The sequence below is a fragment of the Pipistrellus kuhlii genome, unplaced genomic scaffold (assembly GCF_014108245.1).
Source record: "Pipistrellus kuhlii isolate mPipKuh1 unplaced genomic scaffold, mPipKuh1.p scaffold_m20_p_2, whole genome shotgun sequence".
NCBI classification, from domain to species: Eukaryota; Metazoa; Chordata; class Mammalia; order Chiroptera; family Vespertilionidae; genus Pipistrellus; species Pipistrellus kuhlii.
Window position 1 is genome coordinate 171,797,279 of NW_023425515.1, and position 16,708 is coordinate 171,813,986.

Consider the following 16,708-nt stretch of genomic DNA (forward strand, 5'->3'; position numbering starts at 1 on the left):
ATAATTAGGGTTCTTCTCCCAGAATGTTGTGTAGCTACAACCCCTACCTGGTGCCAGTCTCTCACCCTAAGGAGATGGTCTGACCAAAGGTGCAATAAATAGTAATGGTTTGGTTTGGCTTTGACTCCATGTGTTAAGCTACTGCAATTATCCCTAGGGTTGTGACAATACAATCCTAGGTTCTATCTACAATAGTTCACAGTGATCTTCCTGAATTACCTCCCTCATCCTTGGCTACAACCCTCATGGTTGAATGTATCATAATGGACTCTTAACCAACATTTAGAGATTCAGATTCTTTCTTCTCAGAATTTGAGACTCCACGATTCTAGTACAGACTGGAATGGTCTCTAGAATAGACCAAGTTGTAACTATGGAGCAAGGGATGGCCATTTCTGTCTGCCTTGTGAACTGAGAAGCAGATATGCTGAGAAGAACAGAAATGAGACACAGAGGAAGGTCTATCTCAAGGTCTGGTGCTGTTTGAGTTCTGGGAAATACTCCTATATCCTCTTAATGACTTTTCTGCTGCCTAGGCTTAGCTTGTGTTGATTTCTATTTCTTGCAGGTTAGAACAGGAATTCTAGCCAAACAGATCCCAAACAGACAGTCATCAATGCAGGCAAGTTGATGTCACCTAAGCAAACATTGAATGGACCTACTTAAGGCTCATCAATCAATGGAGTCAGAGGGATAAGATTGGCAGCTTCTTGGCTGACCTTGAAATATTTCTTGGGTAGTTTTGGCATCTTGTGCAACCCCAAGTCTATTCCAAAGTGAACTTTTCCAGAGAGCTATCAAGAAACCCATTAGTAACTAGTCTTCTGGTTCAATGGTTGGTTGTTACTTGTTTATAGTTCTCCCATGTTTACATAGGTGGAGCCTTATGTTTTTTGGGAGGAGGGGTTAACTCTGCAGAATGTATGGTCTTGTTCTAATCCCTGCAGGGGTATTGGTGTTCGGTGGATCCATTGTTTGACAAGTCAAATTTATACCTTTTTATTTCTTTGCTTTTTAAAAAACGAACAAACAAAAATTCTCCCCTCCTATATTATAAAGACTTTAAAAAAATTGGATTTTTAACAGACTCTTATGATTAAAATTAGCTCCCTTTGACTTTTGGGATTTACTCTCCTCTTGGGTTAATTTTAGCTCATCGGTGGCAAAATAAATCTCCTAAAAATCACACTTCCTTTCACAGTCTTGGAAAAATAAATGCTAAAACGAGCCCTATTTAAGTGGCCTTGTTATTTCTTCTGCTTGATTTGCACAGCTTTCGTTTTCTGCTTTTGTCCATACAAACCGCAATACAAAGGTCACAAAAACCCCTTGACTTATTTAAATGTGGTAATAGCATCATTGATGCAAACATGGGGTTAACCCAAATATTTCATAGTTTGGAGATTTTCAACTAATAAGAAGAATAAAGTACTGTACTTGGGGAAAGATTAAGGTCACTGGCCCTCATTTAAGTTGATTGGTCTCTTGAAATGAGATGCTAATTGTGAAATTGATAGGCAGATTTCCATTTGATTTTACCCCCAATAGTTTATGTTTATAATTAAAATAATAAAAGTGGAAAATGTCCAGTTCAATCAGAATAATCTCCCATCTATTCTCAAGCAACGTAACTGAGGTGAGATGCATCTGTTCTTGTAAGTTGCAAATTCCTTTTACTTTGACTGTTGGCTGTAGGGAAGGGGAGGGATACATTGCTTATAGTCTAGATATGTTGACATCTCCACAGAAACTACAGAAAATCAACCACAATGTTAGCACTAAAAGAAAAACAAAAATTTGGGCCATTTTATATAAATAACAGAAGATTTTTTGTTGTTTGCAATTAAGGTTATTATTTCATTCATTCATCCAAGCAATATTTTCTGGATATCTACTCTGTTCTGGACACTGTTGTAGCATTAGGGATAGAGAGGTGAATGTGAAAGTTGGGTCCCAGATCTCATGGAGCCTACATTTTGCTAGGGAAGGGTTTAAAACAGAGGAGTGGCATGATCTGATGCTGTTTCTGATGGCTGATTGCCCTGGCTGCCTTGTGGAAAATGCACTGGAGAGAGGGCTCCTAAATGTGAGAAGATTAAATAGGAGACTCTTGAAGTGGTTCAGATAAGAGAGGACAATGGTGTAGACTTGGTGATGACAGTGGTGAAGACAGAAAGTGATAGATTTAGCAAATGCTTTAGAAGGTTAGTGGAAAAGACTTCCTGATAAATAAAATACGAGGGGTGACGAATAGAAAATAGACATCCGCCCAACCAAATTTATAGTGGTGCCATACTGCAGGTGGGAAGACTAGGGGAGACATTAGGAGTTTCATTTTGAGTATCTTGGCTCTGAGATGTATTCAGGTTGATTGACAGGTTACTAGTTGCCTAGTTTCCAGAAGGGGCTGTGGAGCTCAGTCTGTGACAAGGCCTTTTGCCCAGTGACAAGGGAGGCAGTCATTCTAGCTGTGGGGAGCACTAGAACATGATTTGCATGACAATTTAAAATGAGAAAAAATCTTGGCCAGCTGGTATATTGGGCAGCACCTGAAAAAAAGTACTTGAATAAAGATGAATGAAAAATTCTAAACCCAAAGACAGAAGGAAGGTGGGGAGGTTAGGAGGTAGATAGGGGTATTTTGTATTATAAAAGGAGGGGTTTAGGGAAGAGTAAATGCCATGGGAGCCAGTTTTGGAGAGCAGGACAAAGAGTGTGTGTGTGTGTCCTAGAGCTGCCTGTGTCATGAAGAGTCTTGATTTGGAAGTCAGAGAGGTTTGGGATGTAATCCAGGTGCCATCACGTATAGCTCTGTGTCTTTCAGCAAGTTACTCAACCTCTTTCCACATATACTTTGAAAAACATTTGTCTCTCCCAAACATTGAAGTCATTAAGTAAAAACGAATTTGTTTCCATGTCTAGTGTTGAGCAAAGACATATTAAGCTGTAGTTTGAAATGTCAGGTCAACTTGAGAGAGGGTGACCACAAGAGTTGAAATAATTGTAGCCAAAAGCAAAGGCAGTTTTCTTTAGCCATAGGTCTTATCTTGCATGAATGAGTCATTTCAGCTGTGATTTTTAAAATCTTGAGACAAGCTTTTGACCCGTGAGGCTGTCTTCTGAGATGCCAAGGTAGGGACCAATGGGCCATTTCCCGAGAGTATATCGGGTCATTAACCTAGGGATGCCCAGAACCTTGACACTTCTGATTAAGAGGGGATCAAAGGAAATGAGATACACTCTTCCTAAGCATTAAAATACCTTTACAGCAAAAGTCAAAATAAATAGGTAAGACTACATCAAACTGAAAAGCTTCTGCACAGCAAAGGAAACCATCAAGAAAATGAAAAGACAATCTACCAAATGAGAGAAAATATTTGCATAAGGGATAAACATCCAAAATATATAAAGAACCAACATAACTCAATAGCAAAAAAAATAAAATAAAAATCTGATTTAAAATGGGCAGAAGTCCTGAATAGATGTTTTTTCCAATGAAAGCATAAAAATAGTCAACAAGTATATAAAAATGTGCTCAATGTCATAATTACCAGGGAAATACAAATTCAAACCACAATGAAATATCACTTCACACCTGTTAGAATGTCTATCATAAAAAACACAGGAGATGCCGAAACCGGTTTGGCTTAGTGGATAGAGCGTTGGCCTGAGGACTGAAGGGTCCCGGGTTCGATTCTGGTCGGGGACATGTACCTTGGTTGAAAAGTGATAGCTGCACTTCCATGCTCATTTCAGAATTATTTACAATAATCATGATCTAGAAACAACCTAAATGTCCAAAAACAGATGGATGGATAGAGAAGATGGGGGGTTACATATAAAATGGAATATTACTCAGGCATGAGAAGGAAGTAAGTCCTCCATTTGTCACAACATGGATGAAACTTGAAGGCAAAAAGATCAGACAGAGGAAGGCAAATACTGTGTGGTATCATTTACATGTGGAATCCAAAAAGAGAGGCAACTTCATAGAAATAGAGTGGGAAAGTGGTTTCCAGGGGCTGGGTGTGGGGAAAATAGGAAGAGGTTGGTAAAAGGCTACAAACTTTCAACTATAAGACGAATAAGCTGGGAGGATCTAATGTAAAACATGGTGACTACATCCATTTCCTCATTTCTTCCCTATGGTAGCCCCCCAAATAGACGGACCAGGGCTTGTAATTCTCCTTTTTACAGATGAAGGAACCTGGGCTTAGAGCTGGCATGTTCAGCTCATAACAAGTTGTAGGGGAGCCCAGGGCACTGGGTTGGTCCAAGCCACCAGGAGCTAGATGAGAAGTCACCACCTACTTGCCCAGAGTTTCTCTGCCATTGTTGCCTCCAGGAAAAGCTGTGTCCTCTAAAGCAGCTGCTCAGCACCATGCTTCTCAGCATTGCCCACTGCCCGGTGCCAAAGGACTGAGTGTGGGCTTTAAGAATCTTCTTGCTGTAGCCCAAGACTGAGCCTGACTGAGTCAGGCAGAATGCATGCGCACGTGTGTGTGTGTGTGTGTGTGTGTGTGTGTGTGTGTGTGTGTATGTGTGTGTATGTGTGTGTGTGTGTGTGTGTGTGTGTGTGTGTGTGTGTGTAGGGGCGGTAGCAGGGCTGGGAAGGGGAGGGCAGGAAGAACCCTGGGCTCCGTGCCCAGTGTCTGCGATTTCCCAGGGGGGAAGCTGGCCTCCAGGCAGAAAGGCAGGAGTCGCCCTGGTGGCTCCAGCAAATGGGTCCTGGAGGAGCTGTCCAACGTCCCTGCTGCTGATAGGTGGCATGGGGGCGAGGAGAAAGGGCACGGTTGCATCCCCCAGGGCTCCTGCCCAGTCTGGGAAAAAGCCCGCATATTTATCTTATTTCCTGTGCACCATTTTGACTTATTTTCCTGGTCTGAAGAAAGAGCTGTTGCATAAAAGAAGGTTCTGATCTAGGGGGTCTGTTGGCTCCTTGGAGTCTATAATTGGGGCATTGAAAGGATACAAAAAAAAAAAAAAAAAAAAAAAAAAAAAAAAAGCCCGCAGCGGAGTGGATGATCTTTTATACTTAGAGTTCCCCTCTCTATAAAAGCGACATATTACAAACCTCTTTCTCCTCTCGAACATTTCTTGCTAAGTGCATTCTGATGCCACATTGAAACGCAAAATAGCTGGAATCAAGCAGGCACCGAAGGCTATTTATATGCTAATCTCTATTTCCCAAGCTGAAGCGGGAACCTGGAGCTGGGTGCTGCTTCTAATGATGGCTGGCTTTAACCTCTCTGGAAGAAAGAAAAGTATTTTCCTTAAGAAAACAACTTGGTTTCTTTAAGATGAAATGTAATTATCTATTATCAGATGTCCCTTAAAATGCAAGGCCTATTAAAGCTGCTAAAAATATTGAAGCCCTAATTTCACCATAATAGCATTTTAATTTCAGCAAATCACGGCTCTATTGTTACAGGACATTTTTGCGGCAGGAATGTGGTAAGAGGTCCATCTTAGCTTTTTTGTGTGTGTGTGTGTAACATTTTCCTTTCTTTGAGAAGCACAATTAAATCATTGCGATCATCTAACCTTGCCTGACACAAAATTTTACTTATCAAGTGCGAAAACAATCGTCATTAGCATTTAAAAGAATTTGTTTTAAAAGTAGCGAAAGTTTAATTGCTTGAAATAGTCTTGTTCGAATGTGCAGCGGCTGTTGGCTCAACGTTGATATTAAAGTCGGTGTTTAATTGATTGCTGAATTTCATTGAAAAAATATTTACCTTTTCCCCAGGCAAAGTACAAAGAGAGGGCCCATCAAGGAGGACTGGTTTTGGGGAAAATTGACTGCATGTGGGAAGTTGCTGGCAAAACCCGTAGGCAGTTAGACAGACGTGAGCAGAGCAAGGACGAATGGCCGGGTACAGAGGGCCACAGGGTGGAAAGCCCCGGATGCTGAGCAACAGGCAAAACTGGGAAAACAAGGACCTCATCCTCAGGGTAACCTCTCCTCCCTAAGCATATCATTGGTCATGTGGTTTTGACCCTCTGACCTTTCACATGGCTGAAAGGTCATGGGTTCTGAGCCTCCCCTGACTTTCCTCCCATCGCGGGTCACTAGTCGTGCAGTAGATCCCCTCAGGGAGGAACAAGGGGCTCACTCAACTCCCATTCAGGCCTTTGCATGACCACTCCCTGAAGAGTCCCATCTAGGCCTCAGTTGTGTTTCAGCTCCATGCCCAGAAAAACAGCAAAACCAGACAAGTGATGCCATGGCTGACATCAGCAATGATTGCTGACCCCCTTGTGACCTTCTGTACCATTCATCCTTGCTCTGCTCAGGTCTGTCTGTCTAATTGCCTATGAGGTTTGCCTGGTGCCCATCAATCAGTAGAGACCATGACCCTGAAAGGACACCTCTGGAAAGCTGATGAATGTTCTATTGAGATCCTCCCTGAGACCTCCTCTAAAATTCCCACCCTTAAAAGGCCTAATGCCTCACCCCATCCCCTTCCCCCAGGTGAGTTTTTCTTGCCTCCCACTTTCTCCTAAGCATCAAGGGCCCTTCTGTTGCCCCTGTAACTTGTTTCCTGAGTCCATGCAGCACTCGGCTGGCTCACTTCTTCTGCAGCTCACTTCTTCTCCCTCTTTGACTTTCTAAATAAACCTTTGCTTGTATTTGAATCTTGGCTCTGAATTCTTTTTTAGCCAGAACTCAAGTACCGAGGTTGTTGGACTGAGGTCCAATTGCCAGTAACATTCTGGTGCCATTTCTGCCACCAACAAAAATCTTCAGCTATGCTCACCTCTGCATTGGATGCATTCTTGGGAACTTTTTTTGTATAAGTTTATAAAATGAACACCCCGCCCCCCCCAACCCCCACCCCTCTGTGCCATAATGCAAAATCCTGGAACTTGTATTCTTGTTTTTCAGAGACCCTGCAGGTGTTGAGGACATAAGGAGGGTCCACTTCTCAGAGGGCTTACCTTTTCAGAGGATGGATGATGGGAGAACTAGGATGCAGTCTGGGGTCCCTCTCCAGACAGGTCTTCTGCCCACACCTGTTGATGAAAGCAAACTTAGATCAATCCACCTCTTCTTCCTCTCTCACTAAGATGGCACTTTAGGCCATCTTAGTGGGGCTGAGTCGCCACTGAGTCTCACCAATTTGGCAGAACTTCTGAGTTCCTGGGAGAGGCTCTGACAGGCAGGAAAAGAGGGTTGAGTGGGAGGGGATTCAGCTCAATAGGCTACTGATTAGGGTTGGCAAAGATAGGTGTGACTGGGACCCTAGTAATCAGTTCTATTTATTAAGCCCTAACTTTGTGCCTGGCACTGTGTTGATTTATATATTTGCATCATTTCCCTTAATCTTCACAATGGATGCTGTTATCTCACTTTTCCAAATATGGAAACTCAGACTCTGAGAGGTGAATCAGCCCAAACTTATATAGCCAGTGGGAAGCAGAACCCCAAACCAATCTGAGGTTCATCTAGTGACAACTTCGGTCCTATGTGGCCTCTTAACAGTTCCTGTCCTCAGTCATCACCTTAACTCAGGCCTCAGACCCATGTCACACTGAAGGCTAGTTCCTTGACTCCACTCTACTTACTTCTTGCCCCCTTCACTACGAGACCCTCTGCACCCATGTACATATGGAATTTTAAAGCCCCTCCCCCATTCTTTGCTTTGTTGGGTCTCAGTTTGCTATCTGTGCAATGAAGACCTTGGATGTCCTCATCTTTAAGAGCTCTTCTAGGTCCAAGTTACTATGGACTTGTTTCAAGCCCATTAAACGGGTACTGAGTGCTCACTCTGGGCTGGGCCTGGGTGGGCCGTCGGTGTGCAGAGATGGGTAGTGGAATCCCCGTCCTTTAGATGAACCTCCCAACAGCCAGCTCAGTGCAGCTAACTGTCCTCCTGCTGTGCCACACAGCTGGGCAAGGGGACTGCACCCAGCACAGCATGGGCTGGGTCATTCAGAGTCACAGGGCGATCTGAGATTTTGCTTGGGTTTCCTCTTTGTTTGCTGGATAAACTCCTGCTCTACATCCATCAGTTGGATGTTGAGTTTCAACATCCAACTCAAGAGGTACTTCTGGGGAAATGTCGCCCCCTCCCCCTTTTTAAATTTAAATAATTATTTATTGTTGAATGTATCAATATTACATATGTTCCCTTTCCTCCCAATGTCACCCTCCAGCCTGCCTCCCACTCCAGGCCTCACCACCCATGTATGCATGGCCTCATCTGTGTCCATGGGTTTTGGCCCCCTTTGAAGCCCAGATTCCCATGGTTCTTCCAGCATTTCTCTATTGTAGCATCTCCTCCTATAGCAGAAAAGTAAGAATGTAGCCCAGCTTAAGTAACTGGCTCCACTCCCTACCAGTGGATGATCTCAGGTAAGTCCTTAACCTCACTCAGCCTGCTTCCTTTTCCATATAGTGGGGTAATGATAGTGTGCACCTCCTCCTCTGGTCATGGAAGTAACAAATCAGATTTATATAAAGCTTCTAGAACATACCAGCAGGTCATGAGCATGACTTACTATTAATATAGTAAAGGCACTTGTCTAAAGGCGGTGTGTGTTACACAGAGCCAGGCCGTGAGTTCTGCAGAATCTCACGGTTATATCTGTAACAAACGCATATATGACAGTGAAAGCACTGCTGGGTGGCCGGGAGCAGGTGTTCAAATCCATGACATGCCACTTGCCAGCTGTGTGACCTTGGGTAGGTTCCATGACTTCTCTGGCTTTCCCTCTCTTCATTTGTAAATGGAGATCCTTTCAGTGCCCTCTTTGTGCGATGATTGGGAGGATTAAATGAGGCCAAGTTGGCGAAGTGAAATCCTTGCCCGGTGCAGTTGTAAGAGCTCAACCCGGAGTATCTATCAGGTTAACAGACTCTCATTAATAACCGACATCTGTATTCTTCTTTCTCATTCTTATCTTATTTGTTCCTCACAACGTGTAGGGAGGGGCCTCTGCTATCATCTTCTGGTCCATCAAGATCTTACAGCTGGTTAGAGGCAGGTCCCCTCCCCCTTTGGCCGCCCCATGCCTGACATCTCATCTTACGAAGGCAGATGCATGAGAGAATGATTCTCCAACAGGCCAAACGATCTTTCATAAAAGTTAGGTGGGGCTCGGGCTGGCGACCCATTAGGAATACCAGCTAAATTGATTTCATAATGGTGGGTCCTGAAATGACACCTCCATCAAAAGCTGCACTTGGCTTTTTATACTCGTCAGGAGCTGTTATATGATAAATTGGATTATATCTGAAATAGCAGATTTCAAGTTGAAGTCCCCTTTGTCCACACTGGAATTCAGATTTATTTCTAAGAGACTGGTGCAATTTTCTTATCTTTGTTACAAATTACTACAGTCTGGGTTAATCTCACACAGCAATAAAGCTGTTTGCCTAGGAAGCTTCCTGCAGTGTCAGCGCTGATGAATGGCTCCCTCTGGCTATAATAATTCAGTCTAGAACACTGAAAACAAACAAACAAACAACCCAAAACTTGGTTCTTCTGCAGGAAACTCCACCAGTATGCTTGGCTGCTCAGACTGTCAGAGATCAGAGATTCTCACCTTGGTCAAGGTATCAGAATCTTTGAGTGGATGGGGTCTCAGGTGCTGCATGATGAATGGTGCTATCCTGTTTGGAGTTTTCTGAGGGTGGCTGTGGATCAAATGATTACAATAGAAGTCGGAACAGGAAGAGGGCACAGACAAGAGGGTTTGGGGAACAAGGGAGTGAGAGGGCCTGTATCAGAATTGGAGAAAAATGGGCTGTAGGGCAAGGAGCAGAGGGCTGGTGCTTCATTCATTTCATAATTTCTGTAGTTTGAAAAATCTAAAACACCATTGATTATAACATGCACTGTTGACTTAATAAGAACACTTTTTGGAGGGGCCAGGGAATGAAACACAACCACTTTCATGGTGCACATTGATTTTAAGACCCAATGTTGAGGCCCCTCCCGAATGTTGAAGGCATTCTAGGGAGATTGAGATCTGAAGGATACTAAGAGATGGAGTGTGTGTGTGTGTGTGTGTGTGTGTGTGTGTGTGTGTGTTTGAGCAGTTGAGAGTGTTTGGGCTAAAAAGCATTGAGGAGAGTGTGGCCAAAGCTTCTGAGAGAAGGCTTGCTCAGGAAGCTGAAAGAAGGCCAGTGTGACTTTGGGAGAGGAGGGTGTGGGAATATGAAGCTGGGGTCAGCTGGGGACATCTCATGAAGAACGTTGCAGGTTAGGTAGAGAGTTTAGGTGTTATTCTTCAGACAATGAAAAGACATTGAAGAGTTTTAATAGAGGGTCTATATATTCTGTATTTAGGGTCCATGGGAGGCAAAGCAACCTGGGAAGAGAGCTCAGTCATAGGCTTACTGGGCATCTCAAGTGTAAGAGATAGCACACTTCCTTTAATTCCGAGCATCAGCCTTAACCTGTTTGGAATACTTATCCCTCTCTGCTGGCAAGATCGTTTTCTGTTTCTTGCCTTCCCCCCATTGCTGAGTGTACAAATTTCTGGAGGGTCTTACCAGTCCACTCTGGCCTCCAGTTCACTCTGCTCACGGCGGATTAGCTTCCTGTTTAAACGTTTAGAAGATGGGGTTCTCCTCAGGCCTTCTGCTATAGTCAGTCACAGTCTTTTCATGTGGGGCCAAAACTCTTAATTCTTTTCTCCCCCAGTTTGTTTATAATCATTTAATGAACGTTCAATCACCTTCTCCCACTCCCCATACCTTCTCATCACAGCAACTCCTATCACGGGTTCTGTGTGCCAGTTGGTCTCGGCTCTACTTGGAAACCTCTAAGAGCCCCATCCTTTCTCTTCTTCCTCTTCCTGATGGTTCCTTATATTCCGAGCATTCTCTATCATCCGTTCCTCACCTGAGATAATCCAGCGGGTAAAAGCAGGGTTGTGTTTTCTTCCTAGTTAGGCTCATCCTGGAATCAGATCAGCTGTCCAGTGCGGCCAGATCTACAGCCCGTGAACCCAATGGGACCAGTGGCTGTTCTCTGTATCTGCTCTGGTGAAACTCCCCACATCCAGGCCTGTGCTTATGCCTGTCTACATGGAAGGCACCTCCCTGGGTTCAATCACCATGTTGCCTTTGAAAACACTACTCATTCTTCAATGCCCATCTCCACTGTGACCTGTCCCTAATATCCTCTTTGCTTCCTCACCTTCCCAGATTTGTCCTGCCCCCGATCTCCCTCTGGTTGTACCTCTTAACCAGCACTATCAGGTTTATTGTGAGCTTCATTGTAACACTAAGCAGTTGTTTTATTCTTCTGTGTTTAACCTCCACCAAAGTGGAACCTCTTCAAGGTCAAGACCTATAGTTTATTTATTCTGGCAGCTCCAGAACCTTCATAAATGTTTATTGATGGTGTAATCAGACTCCTTAGTGCTTTAGAGTTATTGATAAACAGCAACCAGAAACATGTGGTGTTAATCATATGCCAGGAATTAGACTAAGATAAATCATGTCATGTAATCATAATGCCAGCGGAGGTTGATGGCACCATCACCACCACTGTACAGAGGAGAAGACCAATGGGACTAGAGAGGATTAAGTAAGGCTGTGTATTTAGCTCATAGAATGGTGAACTATATTTTCAACCAGCCTACTTGAGGCCAAAACTTTAAAAAATATATATTTTATTGATTTTTTTTACAGAGAGGAAGGGAGAGAGGTAGAGAGTTAGAAACATTGATGAGAGAGAAGCAATGATCAGCTGCCTCCTGCATGCACCCTATTGGGGATGTGCTGGCAACCAAGGTTACATGCCTTTGACTGGAATTAAACTGGCTAGGGTAAGACCAAAACTTTTTTTTTAAATTTAAATTCTTTATTATTTAAAGCAAGCATATCAAACTGTGGCCAGTGGGCTGCATGCCTCGCCAAGTGAGTTTGACATGCTTGGTTTAAAGTATTACACAAGTCTCTTTTCCCCCATTTATTTTTTTTGATGCTAAAATTCTTAATTCCTTTTGTTTATTTATAATCATTTAATGAATGTCTCAAACACATCTTTATTGGGCCACAGGTGAATTTTATGGCGAGGGAAGCTAATAAACCACTTGGCCAAACCTCCATGATTGATTACTTGCCATCTCCAGAAACCTGGGTACCAATCAGAAAGATTCAATAAGGAACAGCATGATCACTCAGCCAAAGGGATTCCTTAGGATTCTAACCTTCCTTCTCCTCCTTCCCTAAGGACCTTCTCCAGGGGCATGGATGCTCAGGAGGGAGAAGGGGCGGGGGGGTTAGGGGAGGGGGTGTCCCACTGCAGCAGGGCACAGAGGAGTGCTGCGAACCCCACGCCCCAGAGGCAGTAGAAGATATGGGGGCACAGGCCTAGGGCAGGACTGCTCAATAAATAAACACACAAATCCCAGAAGCCACCATGGGGGTTAGCGGGCCCAGGGACGCTGAGCTGGAGGGGCCACCCTCTGGGGCCCGGCCTCAGCACACGTGCTCCGTGCTGCATGCCAGCACACCTGCAAAGGGCCCCAGGATGGTCTTGGTGAAGGTTCTGCAGGGCCAGGATGGAGCCACACCTCAGACCTCACCTCCCGCACCTTCAGGTACGTGAGGTTCCATGGGATCTACCAGGAGACAGTGAGGCGGGCCTCAGAGACGCCCTGCACGGATGCCTGGCACCGCGCCTCCGCACCTTGCCTGGGTAGAGGCCGACTGGCCACTTCTGCTTCTGCGGCCCTGGCCGGCCCTTCACCATGCGCCGCATGGTGTGAATGAGGGATGGATGTTCACCTTGGTGTCCTGGTAGATTCAGGTTCCAGGAACAGAGATGCTATGGGACCTCCCGGCTCTGTAGGGTATGGGCTTGTTGTGCCTGGCCTAGGTGGGCGACGCTCCCTTCTCCCCAAGGCGCTCAAGGTGCCTGATTGTTCTCTGGTGCCATGTTCCGCCAGGCGACATAGTGGAGGTCCATGCCAGGCAACGTGGCCAGTGTTTTATAGGGGGTGTGGTGGTCAGGCCTGACGACATGTGGGCGGAGCTCCACCACAGTGGCCCCACCGGGCAGAAGTGGGCCCTGACCAGCGGGGCCCGGTGCATGCTGGCCAGCATGGAGGCTTGCTGACAGGTCGAGCAGGGCTGGCTGGAAGCGCCGGGAGCCAGGCTGGGTGGCAGGATGGAAGTGTGCGGGAGAAGGTGAGCCTCGGCTCATTGGAGCAGCAGAGCCACTGGAAGAGGCAGATGCAGTTGGTGTGCTTGCACCCTGTGCGCACCAGGTGCGTGCTGCCCTCTGCCAGGCTCCGCAGTGCCTTTGGGCTGAGGATCCTCAGGACTCAGGCAGCCCGGATCCTGAGCCGAGGGGCCGCATGAGTCCACCGCACCGCTGCCAGCACCCACACCAGCAGGGCGCAGGGCACGGCTGAAAGCTGCATCCTTACGCTGCCACCACGGGGCCCTGGTGAGATGAGGATCCTTGGGAAGTGCCACAGGCCTGGTGGGCTTCTCCCATCCCAGTGGGCACCCTGAGCGCTGGGTGGCAATGGCTGGCAGCTGGGGCTCTGAGAGGCTAAGGACACTGGAGTCCAGGAGTACTTTCTGAGGTGACAGGCTTGGCCGAACCTGGTGCCAGCTCTGAGCCAAGGGGGTCCAGGCAGGGAGCGCAGGCCCGCCGCCCGCCACCTCCAGCTCCCGGGTGCCCGCACGTGCCTGTCCCACTGGCGAGCCCAGTGTGGCAGTCCGTTCCAAATTCTTAATTCTTAAAAAACGACAAGATACTGTTACCTTTCTCCAGGACACACTCTCCCCCAAAGCAAACTAAAACAACAAAGAAGTATCTTTTTTTTTTTTTTTTTTTTGAATTAGCCTATTAAATGAGAAAAAAGATAACACCGATGTTGAAAATGTTTCAGTGAATAAGGTATTTTCTTAGGCTTGTGGCGTTAATGCTGAGTCAAAACCTGGTCACTCCTTTTGACCCAGTTACTGCCTTAATAGTGAAAGGTTATCCAAAGGAAAGAATCCCAAAGACCAGGGCAGGGAAGAGTAAGTACAAAGATGTTCGTTGCAGCATTACTTATGATAGTGACATGTTCCTCAACAGAATAGCCAGGTAAGCGATGTCACAGCCTCATGAAGCGTTAACAGTCATTAAAATGACAGTCACAGAGATTATGTCTGATACGAAATAATGCGTTAGGCTGTAAACTTAGGCCCCCCTCAAATGGCTACACAATTGTGAGAACACCATGGTTACAACGAGGGAAAGCTTAGAGCTTAGGCATCAGGAAACACATCAAGAATGCTAATGGTGGTTGTGTCAGGGCAAATGAATTATGGCTTATTTTTGTTCCTTTTCTTTCTATTTTTCAATTCTTCTGTAACATAAGTTATATTATTTTTTATGATGAAAATGATGTATTTTTTTTAAAAGCTGATGAATCATTCCATAGCTGAGTCGTATTAGCGGCCAAAGGTGACCCTGTCTAAGGAAGACATTCTCCAGCCTTGGATTGATGAGTTGGGGGGTGGGGGGTGCCTGACATTGCCCCAGGGGTGTAAGGGGGGTGGACACCTGTGTGTGTCCTGTTACACTGGAAAACTGCCCGCAAGGTACTGACCTCACGGTCCTGAAGATGCTTCACCCTGAGAGACGACCTAGCTTTCTGGGTAACGAAAGCAACCTGGACCACCCTTCCCTCCAAAGCATCCAGCGTCTGCCGCTGCTATGTTTCCCCATCGGTTCTGGACAAGAGCTGAGCAGCAGGTTCAGCAGGTCAGGGAGGGAGAAAACCAGACACAGCCTCTCCATGTTCAATGGAAAAAAAAAAAAAAAAAAAAAAGCCAACATCAAAAACGAAAGCTGGGAGACAGCACTCAGGGTGATGGATGGCTTGGGACGTTGTTATTATCTGCTGAGTTAGTTGAAAATTGCTCTGTGGTGTTTGACCACCGTCAAGGTGGTGGTTGTTTCTGACTTTTAGCCATTTCCAGGTCTTCCTCAGCTTCAGCACTCTTAAGGAGGTGAAGAAGGTGAAGGAAGCGAGGGGAGGGGGGTGTGAGGGCTGTGCTCCCTCTGAGGGAAGGTAGACGCAGAAGGTAAGAAGGCGGGTTTGGGATGAGACACAGCCAGGTTTGAATCCTGTGTTAGCTACTTACTCATTGTTGCTAAATGATTTGGTCCAATTCATGCAATTGGAGTGTCAGTTTCTTTTTCTGCAAAATGGATGATAAGGATGGTCCCTGCCTCAGAGGGTTGTGGTGAAGTTAAATGAGTTGAAATGTACCAAGTGCGGAGTGTAGATCTGGCACATTCTTAGTGATCAATGAGTGCCATTATTATTATTATTATTGCCACTATTACTATTTAATGAACATCTCTGCCCTTGGTTTCCCTGCTGATATAGGTGTTTATTTTTTATTTTTTTATTTTTTATTTTTTTTAAAGAACTCTGCTAATGGAGAAAGAAACTTTACTGTGGTAGCAGATGATACAAAATAGCCCAAAGACTTCTTATACCTTGGAAGTTTTGTGCCTCAGACTCTGTCCCTGCAGAATTCTCTTTCCCAAACATTGCTAGCTCCTTGGGCCTTTGGTCTGGTTCCTCTTGATATCCTCCTGACCTGCCTCCATATTGAAGACAGTTTCTTATTCCTCACCAGGAACCATTGATCTCCTGAGTGTTGCCTTCTTCCTGCCAAGGACTCAAGACCACAGCTTCCCATCCACAAGGTACTGTGCTAAGTGCCATACACACAATTTCCAATTTAATGCTCACAGCTCTGGGGTGGTACTATTATTACCACCCATTTTAAAGTCAAGGAAACGGAGGCTCAGAAAAGATCAACCAGAGCAAGGGGTCTAATCTTGGTCCATCTGATCACCAGCCCCTGTTCTTACCCCCTGCAGCTATAGATGCTGACAGGAGGTTGTGGTGGGGATTATGAATGAATGTGAGAAGTACACAGTGACCTCTAAGGTGCTGGGCAAATACAACGTTGTAATAACATACAACAACACAGACAGGGGAAAGTACAGCACTGTGGTTATCGGCTTGTGTTCAAATTCAACTCCATCACTTATTGACCTTTTATCGCATAAATGACCTTGGACATATCAACAACTGTTTCCAAGCCTCGGTTTCTTTTTCTCTAAAACAGGAGAAACAGTGCAAGGTTGTGGTGGTGATAAGTATAGTAGTATGGATGAAGTTTTTTTTTTTTTTTTTTTTTTTTTTTAATGTTTTTATAGCTCTTGAGCTAAGAATTGTTTATGTTTTTATTTATTTTTTCTTTTACATTTTTTAAAATTAAATTATTATCTGTGTACATATTTTAACATTGCCCCCCCTCCCAAACATACCCTCCCTCCCCAGAGTTTTGTGTCCCTTGGTTGTACTTATATGCATGTATACAAGTCTTTGGTTGATCTATTATCTCCCCCAGATCTCCCTACCCTCCCCGCTGTAATTTGACAGTCTGCTTGTTGTTTTACTGTCCCTATATCTGTCTTTTGGTTCATCAGTTTATAATGTTCTTTATTAATGGATGAAGTTCTTAAAACAATGTCTGGCACATACCAATAATACATTAAATAAATCTCTAGACTGTGAACTTCATGATGGCAGAGGAAACTGGTTTGTTCCCTGTTGCGTGCCTAGTGCCCAGACAGCACCTGGCCCACACGGTGTTCTCCTGGAATCTCTACTGCCTTGAATGAGTGGTGGTGGCCCTGGATGCCATAGCCATAATGTC